General features: G+C 39.1%; 1 pseudogene; it reads left to right on the top strand.

The window, feature by feature from the left end:
* The first annotated feature begins 263 nt into the window (after positions 1–263).
* LOC119514704 lies at positions 264–21,963 on the top strand (annotated as a pseudogene).
* The last annotated feature ends 1,259 nt before the right edge of the window (positions 21,964–23,222 follow it).

The raw sequence follows: 23,222 nt of genomic DNA, 5'->3' as shown, positions 1-23,222 counted from the left end.
CGCCGCCATTCAGAGCAGCTCCTGAATCCATTCAGAGAAGCTCCTGAATCCTGGCAACATGACCGACTTCCATTTTTCCTGTCAGCCCTGAATAAAAAGGTCATGCCTCTGAACACTGCCAGGCATCTTCTTTGGTCTCTCGGCAGCAAAAGCCCACTTGGGCCATGAAAGCTTTGCACTTTCATCTGGGTCTCTTGAAATTCTCACTCTGGAGAAATTTGGCTATCACTTAAGAAGTCCAACTACCCTGAGACTACTAAGCTATGAGGAAGCCCAAGCATGTGGAGAGGTTGTGTAAAGAACGGGAAAGCAATGCCAGCCCGCCCCCAGCTGTTACAGCCACCCCAGCCCAGTTACCAGATATGTGAGTAAAGGAGCCATCTTGATAATAAGATGGAAATTCTCATTCTCATTCCTGAATTCAAGGAATCCAGACATTCCTTAGACAGTTTTCCTGCTGTTCTTCCCAGTTACAGATTCGTGAGTGTGTCAAATTATTCTACCATTGGCAGTTATGACCTTACTGTGAGTTCTGAGTCTTCATGCGTGGCAAGTTTTTCAGAGCAAGTGTTCAGATGTGTTTCCTGCCCCTTTAAGAACCTCTATGCGAAGGGCTCCCAGATAGCTGCACAGTACTCGGCTGCAGCTGCTCTCACACATCTGTGCCTGGTTGTCAGGGATTTAAGACATGAATGTAGTGAACTGGAAACTGCTGGCCAGTTTTCTGCAACAGGAAACCACATTTGTCTTGACTCCTCTAGGGTCCTCCCCTGCCCTACTGTCAGCTATTTTGAATTCTGCTGTAGCTCAGACCACAAAGTTGAGAAATGACCAATTGAATACCCAGAAGAGATCCTGCTGGTCAAGGATGAGTCCTGACAGCCTAATAGAGATCATGGGGGCTATCCTACAAAGTGCAGCTAAGCTAGGGCAATCTCCTGGAGGATGGTTTTTAGAAGCATTTGTTCCAGCTTTAACTGGCTTTAACCCTTGAGGCTATACCTTTGAGGATTCACTAGGGTCACAAAATGAACAAATGAATAATTTGTTTCCTAATTCAGAAATAACTACAGAAGGAGCACCTGATATTTCTATATCCACTGGCCCAACAGACAACCTTGCAAAATAATAGTCTCTTGCCAGTTAAAATGTGGTTGATTGAGGAGGTCGAACTGTTAAATTTGCGGGAGAGGGGAGTGTTGTGACTTCTGTTAGTGTCTTCATCTTTTATTATTATTATTTCTTTAGTTATATCCTGTAGCAACTTTTTGAGGGGGTGAGTGGGAGTAAGGGATCAGGTCACAGTTGCTTTATGCCTCAGTGCAGGCTGTTTACGCCCCAACCAGTCAAGAAAGCTTCATCCCTAGCTCTGAATAATGACTGCTGGGACGATTGTGGCAGCAGTGGCAATCTCTAGCCAGTAATTTCTTGACTTGTGGACTTAGCTGCTTGGGTGATAATGCAATATATAATAATGAAGGGGATAAAAGAGACTCTTCTTACAACTACCTAAAACCAAACAAGTTATTTAAAATTGACACACAAATTTACTCTCCTTTGTGGCTACTCTTTGCTCTGTACATTGAAACTTTGTTTGCTCATGATAAAAAAAAAAAGAGCTCTAATGAGTGAGAACATTGGTGGCGTTCCACTGGTTTTCCAAGCCTTCATCAACAAAGTCCCTAAAGAGTTCACCACATTTTAAAGGTGCCAGTATAAATATTTAAACATAATTATACTACAGGTTCTCCTTGAGAAGCACATCATTCATTCGAAAAGAGGAAAAGTTAGTTTATTAACTTTAAAGCTCCAGAGCAGAAATAGATGTCACTTTGTGTTATGGTGAAACACAGCAGGCGTATAAGGCAGTTCTTAGCAAAAACAGCTGAGTACCACAAATTACAAAAAAAGCAGTTTGCTGATTCATCATATCCTGGAGTAGAATTTTAAACTGGGAAGTCTTAGTGGGAAGTCTTAGCACAATGAAGCAATTAGAGAAACAGGCAGGGAGTGTTTGCTACTCTTTTGTCTTTTTCTTCCCCCCAAGTACTGATAAGGGGAAATTCTGGCTATGCTCGGGGAAATTGTAGGTTTTCTCTGAGTGTTTGTCTATCCTTCCTCCCTCTCCCCATCCCCAAACTAAAAAGACTGTCATCTTAGCTCCTACTGCCTGAAGGAAGAAGGGCAGGGAGACCACCTCTGGGCACTAATTTCAGAGGTTTTTGATACCCTCCTACTGAGACCCAACTTGCAAACTTTTCAGATCTTTGAGATCCTGGATATCACAGAGAGACATGCTAAGCTTCTGTAATAGAGTATTTTTTTTTTATTAAATTCAGTTTTATTGAAATACATTCACACACCATACAATCATCCATGATATACAATCCACTGTCCACAGTATGATAACATAGTTATGCGTTCATCACCACAATCTATCTGTAATAGAGTATTTTTGAGATTATATATCCATATTTGTGGGATGTTCAGAAGTTTTATTGGTAATATGTTTTCTAGTTCGTGGTAAAATTGTAACTATCTTTGCTTTTAATAATACAACTAATTTGCCTACTGTTTGACTTTTTATTCATGTGCTCTGAAATTGTAAAAAAACAGCAGAAGCACTTCTAATTTTCAACTACTTTTAGTACAACTCATAGGGGCATATTGTATGCTTTGGAAATGTGAGATCATTAAACCTAGGGTCTAGTAGAGGTCTTGGGAGTTAATGCTTCTCATATTCTATAAGGTGTACAGTATTTGTATAAATGAAGACACTGGTTCTTAGGGAAGATCTGACTGAATCTAGAAAACTGATACAGCAAAGAAATGGTGGAGGGATCTTCTTTATGTTCCCTCGCCAAACACAGATGACTACTCTCTGGTATGCATTCTTAAATTCAGAAACACTCTAGGGATGTGGGGTCTGCAGAAACAGACCTAGAAAAATTGTCGTAATACTCAGTTGTTGAAAGAGGTTTGCTAGTTGCTATTTGTCAGCAGCAGAAATGTTTAAAAACTATTTTTTAAAATTCCTGTGACTCAAACATCTTACCTCTGCCTTTGTGTCACAATTACTATAATTCTTTATATTATCCAATTTTTATACATAGTGTTAGACCAGGGAAACACCATTTTAAAGTTATGTTGATTTCCTTTACACAGTTGACAGCTGTGCATGCTTTCTGTGCTTGATGAGATCAAGCTCTGCAAGTTCATTCTTATAAAGACGTAATTCTTCTTTCTGAAGAGTTTTGCTTTAGTGGATATTTGTATGTCTACATGTCTATCTTCTGCTTCCTAACTTCTACTGACATGGAGACAGCTAAGGAGAAACAAATACAGGATTTTTTTTTAAAAAGGTTTGTTGCTTATGCGCCATGTCATATGGTGGAAAAGAACCACAAAATTTGTCTATGAATAGCTTGGGAATAAAAAGGGGAAACTAAAATTAATTTGTTATTAAAATTTAGTCTGAAAATTAAAAAAAGGAGTTACTGAATGGAAACAGTTTGTTCATCCAAAAATATTAAATTATTTGGCATGCTCTTTTTATTTCCTTCAGAGCACTTTTTCTTAATGCTCAATGTTTTATCAACTCTCTACTGAATGGCATGGATTGTTCTTGTTAAACATTATCAACAGTGATTTTTAGATTACACTGTGATGATGAAAGAGAAACTTAAACATACCTAGTTAAAAAAAAAAAAAAAAAAAAAAAAAGAAAGAAAAGGAAAAGGAAAACAGAAGTCACTTAAATACCAAGAGGTGAGAAAACAAATTCAGACTGCTTCAGAGATGATTTATTGGGAAGCCTTTGTTTGTTTTATTTTAAATAAGATGCTGGTTGGAAGTGAAAGGGTTCTGTATTAAAAGCCTAGCTCTGCTAAGTTTTATTGTTTTATGGTCTGGGAAATACCATTTCAGAAACCGTGGTTTATCCAGCAGTTATCTTAATTTGGGCAGTGGAAAAAGGAGCTGGGCAAATATCCCTGATGATGGACTTCTAGGTAGTTTCCAGGGATTAAATACCACTATTATTCCTTTTTTCCCTTACAAATACTTTTTCCCAAAGACATGCTCATGGTCCCAGGAACATTAGGAATCTCCCAAAGGGGCAGGATGGGGACTTGAATTGTGAACTATTTATAATAAAAATATTATTTCATATTTAAAGATTTATAAGTAATTAAAATAGTTTTGAGGAAAGAAGAGCAATGCAGGGAAACTTACCCTACAGATAGAAATACAAACCCCAGTGTCACACTAATGAAAACTATGGCATTGGCATAGAAACCAGAAAATAGACAGAATAGAACAGAGAGGGCAAAAACAGAGTTATATGTGGCAACTTGGTACAGGATGTGATAGAGGTGTTTTCCCAAACTAGTGAGGAAAGGATGTGGAGTTGGGGAAACTGGCTCACCATATGGATAAAATGAAGTTTTCTCCCTACTTAGCACTATAAACAAAATAAATTCCAAATATACTGAAGACTCAAATGTGCAAGGTAAAACTATAAAGCCAATAGAAGAAAATATATTGGGGTTGCTGGGTTGATGAAAAGTTTCCTTTAAAAGACCCAAAAGGCATAAACCATAGGGTAAGAAAAAAATTGATGGAATTCACTATATCAAAATTAAGAGTTTTGTTTAATAAAGGACACTATAGAAAAATCAATATATGAGTAATAGAACAGGAGAAGATACTTGCAATAACTAAAGCTGACAGAAGGTTAATATCTAGCATATGTAAGGAACTTCTGCAAATTAATTTTAAAAAGACATGGTATCTAATAAAAAATTGGGCAAAAGGCATGGATAGGCATTTCACATATGGGGGATCCTAACAGTAAAGTTAGTATGAAGAGATATTCAACCTTACTGGTAATCAGAGAAATCAACATTAAAATAACAATGAAACCCTACTTTGACACATCATATTGGTATGCATTAGAAGGTCAGATATATGAAGTATTGACCAGGATGGGCAGAAAGAGGACCTCATGCTCTGCTTGTGGGCACATAAACAGGCACAGTCATTAATGAAAGTTGTTCTTAGTGAAATGAAGTACATATGTGCCCTTTGTCCTGACAATCTGAGCCCTTGACAGGTACTCCACAGAAATTCTCACATTCCATAAAGAGATGGCCACGGAAGCATTCTTTGTGGTAGCAGGGAATTAGTCAACCTAGGTGTCTTTCATAAGCCTACAACATGTCCAGACTGCCAAGCAAGCTGCTGTCACTTGGATCATATGACCTAGCAAATTCAACACTGCATGAAGTACCAGTGGTGGATAGGTCAATCAAGCACAGACCCTTAGGATTTGGAAGGAAAGCCATGCCATAATCTGTTGGTAAGCATTCTCCTTTTGAGAAAGAGCTTTTTGACTTGCTACTGGGCATAGCAGAGTTGGGTACATAGAAACACTCAATATATGAAATTAGGCTTGAGCAGTGCCTGAAGGCACAAGTTTATCACATGAAGAAGAGGTACAAATGTTCACAGATTTTACTTCTGGTGCATTGCCTTCTTTCTTTTAACCCACACCTATGGCCTCATAAGGAGTTCCCTATGACCGACTGAGAGAGAAAGAAGAAAATTGGGCTTGGTATGTAGATGGTTCCACATGATTTGCTGGCACTACCTAAAAAGTGGATGGCTGCAGATCTCTAGGACCATTCCTCCCCACTGGGATGACCCTTGAAGGACAGAGGTAAAGGAAAATCCTCCCAGAGGGCAGAAATTTGAGCCATGCATTTTACTTTTCATGTTGCCTGGAAGAAGAGATGGCTGGAGTCGTGGATCTACATCAACTCTTAGACTGTAGCTAATGGTTTGACTGGTTGGTCAAGGATGTGGAAGGACTAGGTGGATAGACTTTTCCAAATGGTCACAGAGTGTGAAGATATTTGTGTCCCATATGAATGCTCACCAAAGGGTAAACTCAGCAGAGGAGGATTTTAATTATCAGGTGGATAGGATGACCCATTCTGTGGATGTCAGTCAGCCTGTTTCTCCAGCCATTCCTGTCACTGACCAATGGACTCGTGAACAAAGTGTCCATTACAGCAGGAATGGAGGTTATGCATGGACTCAGCAACATGGACTTCCACTCACCAAGGCCACTCTGGTTATAGTTACGGCTGAATGCCCAATCTTCTGACAGCAGAGACCAACATTCTCCAGGGAGATCAGCCAGCTCATGATGCAGGTTGATTAAACTGGGTTACTTCTATCATGGAAGAGACAGCATTTTATTCTTAATGGACTAGACACTGGATATAGATTTTTCTTTCCTGCCTCAGTGATTATGCCAAAACTACCAACCTTGGGTAACATAATTCTTTATCCCCCATCAAAGTATTCCACATAGCATCACTTCTGACCAAGGAGCTCATTTCACAGCAAATGAAGTGTGGCAAAGGGCCTGTGCTCATGGAATTCACTGGTCTTACCATGTTCTCCATCATCTTGAAGCAGCTGGCTAGATATGTCCTTTTGAAGACTGAGTTATGATGCCAGCTAGGAGGTATCATCAAAGTCAGAAGCATCACCATCAAAGTCAGAAGCAGTAGGAATTGATATGTTTTCAGTCTATCCTTCGTTATGGATTCCAGATCATGCTTGTGAGTTTCAGGTTGTACTTACTTTTCCCTTCTTTATATGTCTTCCCTTCCTGACTTCCTTGCCAACAGCCTTATGGGGCTGGGTTAATGTCCTCCAAAATGCAGTATGTGCTCTAAATCAACCTCCAATATTTTGGCATTCACCCATAGCCAGGATTCACAGGTCCAGGAACCAAGAGATGGAAGTGGGAATAGCTCCTCTCACCATTACTTCTAGTGATCCATTAGCAAAATTTTTGCCTACCATTCTCAAACTGGTCTAGAGGTCTTGGTGGAAAAGTGCTTCCAACCAGCAGACACAACAATGATTCCATCAAACTGGGAGCTGAGACCATTTTGGGCTCCTTATTTCAGTGAATCAACAGGCAAAGAAGGATGATTCTTTAATTGAGGTGATTCTTTGAGGTGATTGATCTTGACTCTCACGGGGAAATTGAGTTGTTATTCAACAATCAGGGTAAGAAGGAGGATGTCTGGAATGCAGGAGATTCTCTAGGGCTTCTCTTTGTACTCTCATGACTTAAGATTAAAGTCAATGGAAAACTACAGCAATCTAATTCAGGAAGGACTGCTAATAGTCCAAATGCTTCAGGAATGAATATTTGGGTTACCTCATCAAGCAAGGAACTACCATTAGCTAAAGTGGTTGTTACAGGCTAAAGGGATATGGAATGGGTAGTGGAAGAAAATAGTTATAAATGCCAATTATGGACATGTGACTGGTTGCAGAAACATGGGCTTCAATAGTTATGAGAGTTTTTCCTTATTTTTTTACTTTAAAAATTTTTTCACTGTTTTTGTTGTACAGTTCCATGGACTTCTAAACATTTTTTATTCTAGTAGCATATATAATCTAAAATTTCCTCTTTTAACCAATTGCAAATATATAATTCAGGGCTGTTAATTATGTTAACAAGTTTGTGCTATCATTACCATCATCCAATACCAAAACCCTTCCATCATCCCAAATAGAAACTTTGGACATTTTAAGCATTAACTCCCCATTCCCTACCCCCAACCCTGTCCCTTGGTAACCTACATTCTAGATTCTGACCCTATGAGTTTGTTTATTCTAATTATTTCATATCAGTGATCATACAATATTTATCCTTTCTTCCTTATTGGGACATGAATACGTTTTACCTATACTAGCTGAATTTTGGAGTTTTCTTCCTGCCATGGCCCATGACAGCTTTGCCAGTCCAGAGGCCAAAGAAGACACCGGGTATTTTCAGATACATGAACTTTTATTCAGGGCTTACCTATGGTGTAGCAAGTTGGTATAGAGATCATAACGGCTCTCTCACGCTGGGCAGGTACTGCATTCGCAGGAAGTTGACCACACAATTAAAGAGGATGGCAAGCCAGTTATAAGGATTGGAGACAAAAACATTCCTAAGTGTACAAGCATGGGAACGGAGTCTTGTGACTTGGGTGGGGATGGTGGTGATCGACAGATAACCACAAGAGTGTCAAAAAGGAAGTAAACTATTAACCCTTGTTGGCGGGAGGTCTGGGGACCATAGATGAATGCTTATTCAAATGTGGGTGCAAGATTTTGCATTTACATCTTGCTCCTTTGTGAGACCAAGAGTTCTCACCCCCTGCCTACTTCCCTTTTTAAAGTTACATTTTAAGGTTAATTTACCATCTTCTGTCTACTGGTTTACAAAGATGATAGGTTAAACATTAGCTGCCCACATCACGCAGACTGCTGTGCGACAAGTTCCACATGTCTGTTTTGCTCAGACCAGGGGCTATTACACTTCCTCTCTCCCATTTTAAGCTATAGGATAGCAAAGAGAGAGAGCAAGTCAACTGTAAGAAGGAACACCACCCAAAGACAGAAAAAGGACTTTGTCTTTTCTTTTGAGGCAAGGTTAGTGTGTTTTTGGTTGTACATAGGAAAGTTGTGTCATGTTAGGCAGAAGCATGACTTTGTTACTGTCCTTATTTGGAGATTAGGTGTGATTTAACGTATGGGTACCAAGTTGGGAAGGGGTGGACTGTGGTGACTTTGTAATGTAATGCATCAACTTGGCAGGGCTGAACTACATTTCCCAGAATTCCTTCCCTGTATGGTCTGGTTAGGGTGTGCCACAAGAAACATTCTTAAGCAGATTTGGGAGAGGGTAGAAGTGAAACAGTAGCCAACTTGTAGCTCATGGTGCTGACTTATCTAGCAGGCAAGAGCAGTGGTTGGGCCGCAACTGTTCCACCTTCCCCCCAGTCTTTCTCCAGCTTTTCTGATTCATGGGCCGGGTGTGTGAGAAAGGCGGCAGCTTCTCTTGCAGGACCCCCTTACCATCAAGGTCAGAGGCAGCAAGCACTGACATGGTTTCAGTCTATCCTCATAGATTCCATCTTATGATTGTGGTTCCTGCTTGTACTTGCTTTTCCCTTCCTGTCTTCCCTGCAGATTTCAAACTGTAGAATTGGGCATGAAGAAAATAGCCTTACAGAGGCTGCTTAATTAGCTCTCACAGTTGAGTATAGTTATACATGATTTTATATTTATAATGATTTATTATTTGCTAAAAGCATTATCTTCTTGGATTTGCACTTCCAAAAATCTCTGTGACTTAGAATGATGATTTGGTTATGTAAACTTTGTACTTTGAAGACTAACTAAATTAAAATCATTACTTGACTTTTGATGAACAAGAAACTTTAGCAGATGAACAGCTTGTTCACATTTTAAGCTTTCATAATAGCCTAACATAAAAGTCATCATGTGATAACAGTTTAAATGGCTGAGAGATTTCAAATGGAGTTGAGAGGTCACTCTGGTGGACATTCTTACGCACTATATAGATAACACCTCTTAGGCTTTAATGTATTGGAATAGCTAGAAGTAAATACCTGAACCTACCAAACTCCAACCCAGCAGTCTGGACTCCTGAAGATGATTATATAATAATATAGATTACAAGGGGTGACAGTGTGATTGTGAAGACCTTGTGGATCACACCCCCTTTGTCTAGTGTATGGATGAGTGGAGGAATGGGGATAAAAACTAAAGGACAAATGGGGTGGGATGGGGGGATGATTTGGGTGTTTTTTTCACTTTTATTTTTTATTCTTGTTCTGGTTCTTTCTGATGTAAGGAAAATGTTCAGAGATAGATTGTGGTGGTGAACGCATAACTACGTGATCATACTGTGGACAGTGGATTGTATACCATGGATGATTGTATGGTGTGTGAATGTATTTCAATAAAAGTGAATTAAAAAAAAAAAAAAGGACTAATAGAACCGCAACTTCAATAACTTCTTCCATCCTAAATCAAAATTTCTCCATTAAATGTGTGAGTCTAAGATACAAAAAAATTTTTTTAAAGAAAGTCTACCATTTGATAAAGGACAACTATATGACGGTGCTGTGGACAGTTGATTGTACACCATGCATGTGAATATATCTCAATAAAACTGGGTCAGCTGACAAAACTGGAATATAGACAAAAGATTAGATAAAAATATTGTGTTGATGTTAAATTTACTGAAATTGATAACTGTAATAGGATTTTGTTAAGACAGTATCTTCATTCTTTGGAAATACACATTAAAGTATTTTGGAGTAGGAAAAAAAAAGTCATCATGTGACAAAATTTTAAAATTATGCACAATTTCTTTGAAATATGGAGGTAAATTTTCAGTGGAAATAAATTTTTAAAAGTTGAGCAGCAGGAAGTGATGCTGGGGTGGATATGAGAGGGCATCGAGGAGCTATTGCTTTGGTATAAACATTTTTAGCATGATCCAACTCCCAAATTATTCCTAAACAAGTTGCATGGAATAATTTGTTAAAAATAAACATTGGTTACAAAACAGTTTTAATAAAAAGCAAAATCCATGCCACCTATTTGTAATAGGGCAAGCAAGAGGAAAGGAAATAGAAGTTATCACTTGATTTGGACAATAGTCTTTGGTACCAGAGAGATTTCAATAGAGTTGAAAGGAAGGTCAAGTTTGGGGAAGCTGTAAGGTTTACACTGATAAGAGAATGTACTCTTCCTTCTTTAAGAGTGGTTTGCTACAAAAAGAAAAATCTTAACATATTCACAGGCTTCTCCTTCCTCCCTGCCACTCTGTTTTTCCTATCTGTATCTATTGTGCTGAATGAATCCAGACCTAAGAAGTTACTGAAACAAGATAACACAGTGAAGCAGCTCTTTTCTGTGGTTTCATAGACTTGAGGAGCCTTGAGTTCTGGGACTAGACACAAGTTCATGGGCCATAATTTTTTTTTTCCTTAAGAATAAAGCATTGATTCCTTACATGGTTTGATTATATTTTAGCTTCATTCATTTCCTTTTTGTGACTCAATCATCTGGATTTCAGCTCCTTGTCAAATTATTCTACATCCTCAATTTGACCTTTATCCTCAGCATTTATTATTTCCCACCCACACTCATATAGAGACATGATTTTGGAAAATCAAGACTAATTTATGCCAAGGGAATGGTGAGAAAAGGAGAGAAGTTAGATAGTTAAGGCTTCAGAAATGTCCCCAAAGTAATACAGGGATGAGAGGTTTAAAAAAAAAAAAGGAAAAATAGGTTGGGAGGAAAATGAAATGAAAGGTAAAAGAAAAAGTTCTGAGAAAAATGTTTGTTCTTTGGCAGAAGAAACAACTCGTATACTCAGCTGCTTTACTAGTCCTATTTCCAAGCAATAAAATAGATATTATTTTATGAATTCACTTATATCCATTTTAGGAACACCTGTCTCTTCAAATTTTGTAGCTTATTCCTCAAATCATTTGGCAATTCTAACTACTTAAATTTCTAATGAGGCTAACAAAGCCTGAGGGCTAAATGGAAGTATTATAATACTCTCCTGCCTTCACATTAGTTTTCTTTCTGGAGAGGTAGAACATTTCACAGATAACGTTCTTATTTATTTTCCAAGTATTTCTAAGAATGCAATAGAAGGCTGTGTACCCTTAGTCATGTGAATTGCTGGGCAGGGGAGACCCAAATTCCAGACTTCCAGTTCTGGACTTTTTCTATTAAACTTTGCCACCTCTCTAGACCCAGTGATTTACTTTTCAGACTGTGTTTCCATCTGATTGATTATCTCCCTGATTCCTAATTCTCCAAAGAATCTTTCAGTGGAAAGTTCCCTCTAGATTGACTTCATTCCATTCACCAACCCCTTTGGGTACAGCTTCTCAACCAGTTCACATTCATTTAATTCTACCATCTTTTAGCCATAGTTCTCCATATTAACTATAAGGATATTATAAAGGACTTTATGAAAAACCTTGCTGAAATAAAGTTACATTACCCATTATATTTCTGTATTAACCAAACTACTCACCCTATCAGATAAGTAAAGGAAGAATCAAGCAGAACTTGTTCTCAGAGAATCCAAGCTCATTCACAGTTTCAATACTTGCTCCTTTAAGTACTTACAAATCATTGGTTTAAAACTTTGTGCTATATTTTTTCCGGGTTTGGCTTAAAATCAAACACTTTATACTTCTCAAAATTATTTTTTCTCATTTTTGAAAATCACTACATTCATTCACCTCCAAACACTTGAGAACATTCCTGTTCTTGACTTCTCATCAGAGATTTTCTATCCTGGCTTCCTGATCCCATTTGCTGGTTCTTTAAGAACCTTAGGATGGAAACTGTCTGGGTTTGATAACTGTAGCTCATTTTCAGGACTAGGTGGTCTCTTCATTCCTTTGCACCTACCTTGGGCTTTAATTCCCTTTTAGAAATATTTGTTCAGCCCCTTCAAAGAAAGGGAGACGAGCTTGGCAAACAAAGAGAGGTTTTTGACTGTTATCTTTCTTACTGACTCAAGGACTTCCACTATTTTTTACTTTGTGACTGTGAAAATAATTTCTTTCGGCTTTCAAATTGCCTGTCAATAAAACTGGAGTCTTTTCAAAGCTACTAGAATAATTACTAATTTTTAAATAATATGAAACTATATTTACAAAACATTAATATAAGAGGGGCTCCCAGCTTCTCAAATGCTATTTTCTATTCACCACCCTTTAGTTTGTTGGCAAAAAAAATTAGTATTAATTAATTAGTATTAATTAATAAGTATTACTTTTAATTAGTATTACTTTTTTTTTTAGTTTGGTGTAGAATATGCTGTGTTGGATGTTAAATGAATAGTGGATGAATCATCCAAATCAATGATTGCATGAGCCAAACCACTGAGAAATAAGAGGTATATGTCAATTGCTGACTACTCATGGGGGGTTCATTAACTTTTGGCTATATTTCAATACATAAAATTGAAAGGCAAAACGCTTATTTAACTATTAGAAGGTATTCCCTAGATGTTCTTCAAAACTTATACATTAAAATATGTTACATTTTTTTGGGGGGGCAAGATGGCGGACTGGTGAGCTGTATGTTTTAGTTACTCCTCCAGGAAAGTAGGTAGAAAGCCAGGAACTGCGTGGACTGGACACCACAGAGCAATCTGACTTTAGGCATACTTCATACAACACTCGTGAAAACGTGGAACTGCTGAGATCAGCGAAATCTGTAAGTTTTTGTGGCCAGGGGACCCGCGCCCCTCCCTGCCAGGCTCAGTCCCGTGGGAGGAGGGGCTGTCAGCTCCCGGAAGGAGAAGGGAGAACTGCAGTGGCAGCCCTTATCGGAAACTCATTCTACTGATTCAAACTCCAACCATAGATAGACTGAGACCAGACACCAGAGAATCTGAGAGCAGCCAGCCCAGCAGAGAGGAGACAGGCATAGAAAAAAACAAGACGAAAAACTCCAAAATAAAAGCGGAGGATTTTTGGAGTTCTGTTGAACATAGAAAGGGGAAGGGACATAAGGACCACACTCCACTTTGTTTAGTTTATGGATGGATGAGTAGAAAAATAGGGGAAGGAAACAAACAGACAAAGGTACCCAGTGTTCTTTTTTACTTCAATTGCTCTTTTTCACTCTAATTATTATTCTTGTTATTTTTGTGTGTGTGCTAATGAAGGCATCAGGGATTGATCTGGGTGATGAATGTACCGCTATGTAATGGTACTGTAAACAATCGAAAGTACGATTTGTTTTGTATGACTGCGTGGTATGTGAATATATCTCAATAAAATGAAGATGTAAAAAAAAAAAAAAAAAAAAAAAGGGAAGGGCAGAGCTCAGGCCCTGAGGCTCATATGCAAATCCCGAAGAAAAGCTGATCTCTCTGCCCTGTGGACCTTTCCTTAATGGCCCTAATTGCTTTGTCTCTTAGCATTTCAATAACCCATTAGATCTCTGAGGAGGGCCCTTTTTTTTTTTTTTTTTTTTTCAAATCCTTTTTTCTTTTTCTAAAACAATTACTCTAAGAAGCCCAATACAGAAAGCTTCAAAGACTTGCAATTTGGGCAGGTCAAGACAAGAGCAGAACTAAGAGAGCTCTGAGACAAAAGGCAATAATCCAGTGGCTGAGAAATTTCACTAAACACCACAACTTCCCAACAAAAGGGGGGTGTCCGCTCACAGCCATCATCCTGGTGGACAAGAAACACTGCTGCCCATCGCCAGCCTCATAGCCCAGAGCTGCCCCACACAACCCAGTGTGATGGAAGTGCTTCAAATAACAGGCACACTCCACAAAACTGGGCGTGGACATTAGCCTTCCCTGCAACCTCAGCTGATTGTCCCAGAGTTGGGAAGGTGGAGCAGTGTGAGTTAACAAAGCCCCATTCAGCCATCATTTCAGCAGACTGGGAGCCTCCATACACAGCCCAGAAGCCCAGAACTGCCCTGGGGGGACAGCACTCACCTGTGACATAGCACAGTCATCCCTCAACAGAGGACCAGGGGGTACACGGCCTGGAAGAGGGACCCACTTGCAAGTCTCAGGAGCCATACGCCAATACCAAGGATTGTAGGTCAGTGGCAGAGACAAACTGTGGCAGGACTGAACTGAAGGATTAGAGTATTGCAGCAGCTTCAAAACTCCAGGATCACCAGGGAGATTTGATTGTTAGAGCCACCCCTCCACTGACTGCCCAGAAACACGCCCCATATACAGGGCAGGCAACACCAACTCCACACGCAAGCTTAGTACGCCAATTGGACCCCACAAGACTCACTCCCCCACTCACCACAAAGGCTAGGCAGGGGAGAACTGACTTGTGGAGAACAGGTGGCTCGTGGATGCCACCTGCTGGTTAGTTAGAGAAAGTGTACTCCACGAAGCTGTAGGTCTGATAAATTAGAGATAAGGACTTCATTTGGTCTACAAATCCTAAAAGAACCCTATCAAGTTCAGCAAATGCCAAAAGGCCAAAAACAACAGAAAATTATAAAGCATATGAAAAAACCAGATGATATGGATAACCCAAGCCCAAGCACCCAAATCAAAAGATCAGATGAGACACTGCACCTAGAGCAGCTACTCAAAGAACTAAAGATGAACAATGAGACCATAGTATGGGATACAAAGGATATCAAGAAGACCCTAGAAGAGCATAAAGAAGACATTGCAAGACTAAATAAAAAAATGGATGATCTTATGGAAATTAAAGAAACTGTTGACCAAATTAAAAGATTCTGGACACTCATAGTACAAGACTAGAGGAAATTGAACAACGAATCAGTGACCTGGAAGATGACAGAATGGAAAATGAAAGCATAAAAGAAAGAATGGGGAAAAAATTGAAAAAATCAAAATGGACCTCAGGGATATGATAGATAATATAAAACATCCAAATAGAAGACTCATTGGTGTTCCAGAAGGGGAAGAAAAGGAAGAGTATTCAAAGAAATTGTTGGGGAAAACTTCCCAAATCTTGTAAACAACATAAATACACAAATCATAAATGCTCAGCGAACTCCAAATAGAATAAATCCAAATAAACCCACTCCGAGACATATTCTGATCACACTGTCAAACACGGAAGAGAAGGAGCAAGTTCTGAAAGCAGCGAGAGAAAAGCAATTCACCACATACAAAGGAAACAGCATAAGACTAAGTAGTGACTACTCAGCAGCCACCATGGAGGGGAGAAGGCAGTGGCACGATATATTTAAAATTCTGAGTGAGAAAAATTTCCAACCAAGAATACTTTATCCAGCAAAGCTCTCCTTCAAATTTGAGGGAGAGCTTAAATTTTTCACAGACAAACAGATGCTGAGAGAATTTGCTAACAAGAGACCTGCCCTACTGGAGATACTAAAGGGAGTCCTACAGACAGAGAAACAAAGAAAAGACAGAGAGACTTGGAGAAAGGTTCAGTACTAAAGAGATTTGGTATGGGTACAATAAAGGATATTAATAGAGAGAGGGGAAAAATATGACAAACATAAACCAAAGGATAAGATGGCTGATTCAGGAAATGCCTTCATGGTTATAACATTGAATGTAAATGGATTAAACTCCCCAATTAAAAGATACAGATTCGCAGAATGGATCAAAAAAAATGAACCATCAATATGTTGCATACAAGAGACTCATCTTAGACACAGGGACACAAAGAAACTGAAAGTGAAAAGATGGAAAAAAATATTTCATGCAAGCTACAGCCAAAAGAAAGCAGGTATAGCAATATTAATCTCAGATAAAATAGACTTTAAATGCAGGGATGTTTTGAGAGACAAAAAAGGCCACTACATACTAATAAAAGGGGCAATTCAACAAGAAGAAATAACAATCGTAAATGTCTATGCACCCAATCAAGGTGCCACAAAATACATGAGAGAAACACTGGCAAAACTAAAGGAAGCAATTGACGTTTCCACAATAATTGTGGGAGACTTCAACACATCACTCTCTCCTATAGATAGATCAACCAGACAGAAGACCAATAAGGAAATTGAAAACCTAAACAATCTGATAAATGAATTAGATTTAACAGACATCTACAGGACATTACATCCCAAATCACCAGGATACACATACTTTTCTAGTGCTCACGGAACTTTCTCCAGAATAGATCATATGCTGGGACATAAAACAAGCCTCAATAAATTTAAAAAGATTGAAATTATTCAAAGCACATTCTCTGACCACAATGGAATACAATTAGAAGTCAATAACCATCAGAGACTTAGAAAATTCACAAATACCTGGAGGTTAAAAAACACACTCCTAAACAATCAGTGGGTTAAAGAAGAAATAGCAAGAGAAATTGCTAAATATATAGAGATGAATGAAAATAAGAACACAACATACCAAAACCTATGGGATGCAGCAAAAGCAGTGCTAAGGGGGAAATTTATAGCACTAAACACATATATTAAAAAGGAAGAAAGAGCCAAAATCAAAGAACTAATGGATCAACTGAAGAAGCTAGAAAATGAACAGCAAACCAATCCTAAACCAAGTAGAAGAAAAGAAATAACAAGGATTAAAGCAGAAGTAAATGACATAGAGAACAAAAAAACAATAGAGAGGATAAATATCACCAAAAGTTGGTTCTCTGAGAAGATCAACAAGATTGACAAGCCCCTAGCTAGACTGACAAAATCAAAAAGAGAGAAGACCCATATAAACAAAATAATGAATGAAAAAGGTGACATAACTGCAGATCCTGAAGAAATTAAAAAAATTATGAGAGGATACTATGAACAACTGTATGGCAACAAACTGGATAATGTAGAGGAAACGGACAATTTCCTGGAAACATATGAACAACCTAGACTGACCAGAGAAGAAATAGAAGACCTCAACCAACCCATCACAAGCAAAGAGATCCAATCAGTCATCAAAAATCTTCCCACAAATAAATGCCCAGGGCCAGATGGCTTCACAGGGGAATTCTACCAAACTTTCCAGAAAGAACTGACACCAATCTTACTCAAACTCTTTCAAAACATTGAAAAAAATGGAACACTACCTAACTCATTTTATGAAGCTAACATCAATCTAATACCAAAACCAGGCAAAGATGCTACAAAAAAGGAAAACTACCGGCCAATCTCCCTAATGAATATAGATGCAAAAATCCTCAACAAAATACTTGCAAATCGAATCCAAAGACACATTAAAAAAATCATACACCATGACCAAGTGGGGTTCATTCCAGGCATGCAAGGATGGTTCAACATAAGAAAATCAATCAATGTATTACAACACCTTAAAAATTCGAAAGGGAAAAATCAAATGATCATCTCAATAGATGCTGAAAAAGCATTTGACAAAATCCAACATCCGTTTTTGATAAAAACACTTCAAAAGGTAGGAATTGAAGGAAACTTCCTCAATATGATAAAGAGCATATATGAAAAACCCACAGCCAGCCTAGTACTCAATGGTGAGAGACTGAAAGCCTTCCCTCTAAGATCAGGAACAAGACAAGGATGCCCGCTGTCACCACTGTTATTCAACATTGTGCTGGAAGTGCTAGCCAGGGCAATCTGGCAAGACAAAGAAATAAAAGGCATCCAAATTGGAAAAGAAGAAGTAAAACTGTCATTGTTTGCAGATGATATGATCTTATATCTAGAAAACCCTGAGAAATCGACGATACAGCTACTAGAGCTAATAAACGAATTTAGCAAAGTAGCGGGATACAAGATTAATGCACATAAGTCAGTAATGTTTCTATATGCTAGAAATGAACAAACTGAAGAGACACTCAAGAAAAAGATACCATTTTCAATAGCAACTAAAAAAATCAAGTACCTAGGAATAAACTTAACAAAGATGTAAAAGACCTATACAAAGAAAACTACATAACTCTACTAAAAGAAATAGAAGGGGACCTTAAAAGATGGAAAAATATTCCATGTTCATGGATAGGAAGACTAAATGTCATTAAGATGTCAATTCTACCCAAACTCATCTACAGATTCAATGCAATCCCAATCAAAATTCCAACAACCTACTTTGCAGACTTGGAAAAGCTAGTTATCAAATTTATTTGGAAAGGGAAGATGCCTCGAATTGCTAAAGACACTCTAAAAAAGAAAAACAAAGTGGGAGGACTTACACTCCCTGACTTTGAAGCTTATTATAAAGCCACAGTTGTCAAAACAGCATGGTACTGGCACAAAGATAGATATATAGATCAATGGAATCGAATTGAGAATTCAGAGATAGACCCTCAGATCTATGGCCAACTGATCTTTGATAAGGCCCCCAAAGTCACTGAACTGAGTCATAATGGTCTTTTCAACAAATGGGGCTGGGAGAGTTGGATATCCATATCCAAAAGAATGAAAGAGGACCCCTACCTCACCCCCTACACAAAAATTAACTCAAAATGGACCAAAGATCTCAATATAAAAGAAAGTACTATAAAACTCCTAGAAGATAATGTAGGAAAACATCTTCAAGACCTTGTATTAGGCGGCCACTTCCTAGACTTTACACCCAAAGCACAAGCAACAAAAGAAAAAATAGATAAATGGGAACTCCTCAAGCTTAGAAGTTTCTGCACCTCAAAGGAATTTCTCAGAAAGGTAAAGAGGCAGCCAACTCAATGGGAAAAAATTTTTGAAAACCATGTATCTGACAAAAGACTGATATCTTGCATATATAAAGAAATCCTACAACTCAACGACAATAGTACAGACAGCCCAATTATAAAATGGGCAAAAGACATGAAAAGACAGTTCTCTGAAGAGGAAATACAAATGGCCAAGAAACACATGAAAAAATGTTCAGCTTCACTAGCTATAAAAGAGATGCAAATTAAGACCACAATGAGATACCATCTAACACCGATTAGAGTGGCTGCCATTAAACAAACAGGAAACTACAAATGCTGGAGGGGATGTGGAGAAATTGGAACTCTTATTCATTGTTGGTGGGACTGTATAATGGTTCAGCCACTCTGGAAGTCAGTCTGGCAGTTCCTTAGAAAACTAGATATAGAGCTACCAGTCGATCCAGCGATTGCACTTCTCGGTATATACCCGGAAGATCGGAAAGCAGTGACACGAACAGATATCTGCACGCCAATGTTCATAGCAGCATTATTCACAATTGCCAAGAGATGGAAACAACCCAAATGTCCTTCAACAGATGAGTGGGTAAAGAAAATGTGGCATATACACACGATGGAATACTACACGGCAGTAAGAAGGAATGATCTCGTGAAACATATGACAACATGGATGAACCTTGAAGACATAATGCTGAGCGAAATAAGCCAGGCACAAAAAGAGAAATATTATGTGCTACCACTAATGTGAACTTTGAAAAATGTAAAACAAATGGTTTATAATGTAGAATGTAGGGGAACTAGCAATAGAGAGCAATTATGGAAGGGGGAACAATAATCCAAGAAGAACAAATAAGCTATTTAACGTTCTGGGGATGCCCAGGAATGACTATGGTCTGTTAATTTCTGATGGATATAGTAGGAACAAGTTCACAGAAATGTTGCTATATTAGGTAACTTTCTTGGGGTAAAGTAGGAACAGGTTGGAAGTAAAGCAGTTATCTTAGGTTAGTTGTCTTTTTCTTACTCCCTTGTTATGGTCTCCTTGAAATGTTCTTTTATTGTATGTTTTTTTTTTTTTAATTTTTTTTCATACAGTTGATTTAAAAAAGAAAGGGAAGTTAAAAAAAAAAAAGAAAAACAAGGAAAAAAATATGTAGTGCCCCCTTGAGAAGCCTGTAGAGAATGCAGGGGTATTGGCCTACCCCACCTCGATGGTTGCTAACATGACCACAGACATAGGGGACTGGTGGTTTGATGGGTTGAGCCCTCTACCATAGGTTTTACCCTTGGGAAGATGGTTGCTGCAAAGGAGAGGCTAGGTCTCCCTATAATTGTGCCTAAGAGCCTCCTCCCGAATGCCTCTTTGTTGCTCAGATGTGGCCCTCTGTCTCTAGCTAAGCCAACTTGAAAGGTGAAATCACTGCCCTCCCCCCTATGTGGGATCAGACACCCAGGGGAGTGAATCTCCCTGGCAACGTGGAATATGACTCCCAGGGAGGAATGTAGACCTGGCATCGTGGGACGGAGAACATCTTCTTGACCAAAAGGGTGATGTGAAAGGAAATGAAATAAGCTTGAGTGGCAGAGAGATTCCAAAAGGAGCCGAGAGGTCACTCTGGTGGGCACTCTTACGCACACTTTAGACAACCCTTTTTAGGTTCTAAAGAATTGGGGTAGCTGGTGGTGGATACCTGAAACTATCAAACTACAACCCAGAACCCATGAATCTCAAAGACAATTGTATAAAAATATAGCTTATGAGGGATGACAATGGGATTGGGACAGCCATAAGGACCACACTCCACTTTGTCTAGTTTATGGATGGATGAGTAGAAAAATAGGGAAAGGAAACAAACAAACCAACAGACAAAGGTACCCAGTGTTCTTTTTTACTTTAATTGCTCTTTTTCACTTTAATTATTATTCTTGTTATTTTTGTGTGTGTGCTAATGAAGGTGTCAGGGATTGATTTAGGTGATGAATGCACAACTATGTAATGGTACTGTGAACAATCGAATGTACAATTTGTTTTATATGACTGTGTGGTATGTGAATATATCTCAATAAAATGAAGATTAAAAAATAAAAAATAATAAAAAATAAATAATAATAAGAAAATAAAATACGTTACACAGGTCCCTGCCCGCTCCCGCAAGGCCTAACCCGGGCGAGGTGCGCACGCCGAGCTGGGCGAAAGGCTACAGTCGCTTTCCCAGGCCGCCTTTGTGGGCGAAGCGCGGCAGAGACTGGAGAGGGTACGGCGCCGCCAGCTGCGGCTGCCCGAGCGGGCCCGGGAACGCGAGGCCGAGCGGGAGGTGGAGGCCCCGTGGGCCACGGAGAGCGCAAGTAGGCGATTGGACCGCTGGAGGGTCAAGTGCGTGCAGGAGGTGGAGGAGAAGAAGCGCGAGCAGGAACTCAAAGTTGCTGCTGATGGTGTCTTGTCTGAAGTGAGGAAAAACAAGCAGACACCAAAAGAATGGTGGACATTCTTCGGGCCTTGGAGAAATTAAGGAAGCCGAGGAAAGAGGCTGCAGCGAGGCAAAAGGTCTGTCCTCCAGTCTCAGCAGATGAGACTTTTCAGCATCATCTGCAGCGACTGAGAAAGCTGATTTAAAAACGTTCTGAACTGCATGAAGCTGAAGAGAGAGCCCTTAGAGTATACTGGAAGAAGAGCAAAGGGAAGAGGGGAAAAGATAGTTGGAAAAGAAACAGAAAAGAAAAAAGAAAATTTTACTTCAGAAACATGAAATTGAATCCAAATTATTTAGGGATCCAGATGAGTTCCCACTTGCTCACCTCCTGCAGCCTTTCTGACAGTGTCACCTCCAAGCTCATCCAGATAAGGCACGATTGGGATCAGTACCTGATGCAATCCGGTCATCCCAAAAGCAACTCTGTTCCCCAAGGATGGGTCCTTCCCCCGCCTCCCATCTGGGCAACCTCCATAACACTGCATTAGTAAAGAAGCTCCAGAAGAGTGGTCCAGCCAAGGTTCTTCCCAGTGCTAAAGATGAGTGATTCTGCCATCTTCTTGTGCTACGGACTAATTTGGAACCTCTGAACTCTGTGTGGCATTGCCCTACTCTGAAGTTATGTTTGCCTTCTCTGTGCTCTGTCCTGGCCAGAGGTGCCTCTAAAATCAGGAGATTAATATGGTTCTTCAGGAAAGGACCCAGGAAAATTGGGGTTATTATCACAGACAATGGCCTTGGTTCATGGAATTTGCCTCTGTTTTGAGGGGCTTGGTCCACAGTGACTTGTTAATTTACTTGTTAACTTCCTTGGGTGGTAATGGCTAAGTACTCGCATACACTCAATGCAAGTGTGCACTGTATAGATTTAGCTGCCCATCCACCAGTACTGAGTATTGAAAGCAAGGCTGATACACAGTCTCCTTACCCTTCCTACCCAATGAGCCCTCTCACTTCCAGGAAGCAAGTTGAAAATGCTTTATATTTGGTTTTGTTAATCCCACTTTTGGTGCAGCTTGGGAGGCTGCTGGTAAGGAAGATGGCAGCTGGCTCCAGGCTGTGCTGCCAGAAAAGGCTGGCCTAGTTGTGGTAGTCATTTTGAGAACTTAGAAAGCCTACCTGTACCCAAGTTTGATCATGTTTTTTGTTTCTTTGTTTTAACACAATTCAAGTTTATTCCATTTGTTCTTGCAACACAAAACTTAAACCCAGAATTATTTAGCATTCAGATGTACATGAACTGGGATAATATGAGAAACCCAACTGTGTCAAAAGTATTACATTGTGGAAAAAATGAACTCATATCAAATCGCACAAAGCACTAGTTTTCTTCCGTTACTGCATAGAAAGATGTTATTGTTTCTCCATTTACAAAATAGAATCAGGATGATTTAATTTTTTAAAATTTTGTATGCAAAACACTGCAACTGCTTATGTAGGAGGGCACTCTCACCAGTTTCTCCTAAACACAATTGAGTATACAATATTGCATGGAAGAAAACAGCTGCTCAATTGAGGTATTAATTGTAATTAAGAAACAAATTTCAAATAGATATATATAGATTTAAAATCCTTTATCTGGGGAAAGAAATGAATGAACAAAGAGCCTACTTGTTTGCAGCATCCATACACTGCCACCTACCTACCTGTCCCCTGTGCCCAACTGGTTTAAGAAAGGTGTGGTATGCATACAACAACTTGGGTATATTCAGGTGCTAAATTTGAACTATAAGTCTACAGACACTAC

This window comes from Choloepus didactylus, chromosome 18, assembly GCF_015220235.1.
Source record: "Choloepus didactylus isolate mChoDid1 chromosome 18, mChoDid1.pri, whole genome shotgun sequence".
Lineage (NCBI taxonomy): Eukaryota > Metazoa > Chordata > Mammalia > Pilosa > Megalonychidae > Choloepus > Choloepus didactylus.
This window is presented reverse-complemented; position numbering and strand designations above follow the sequence as displayed.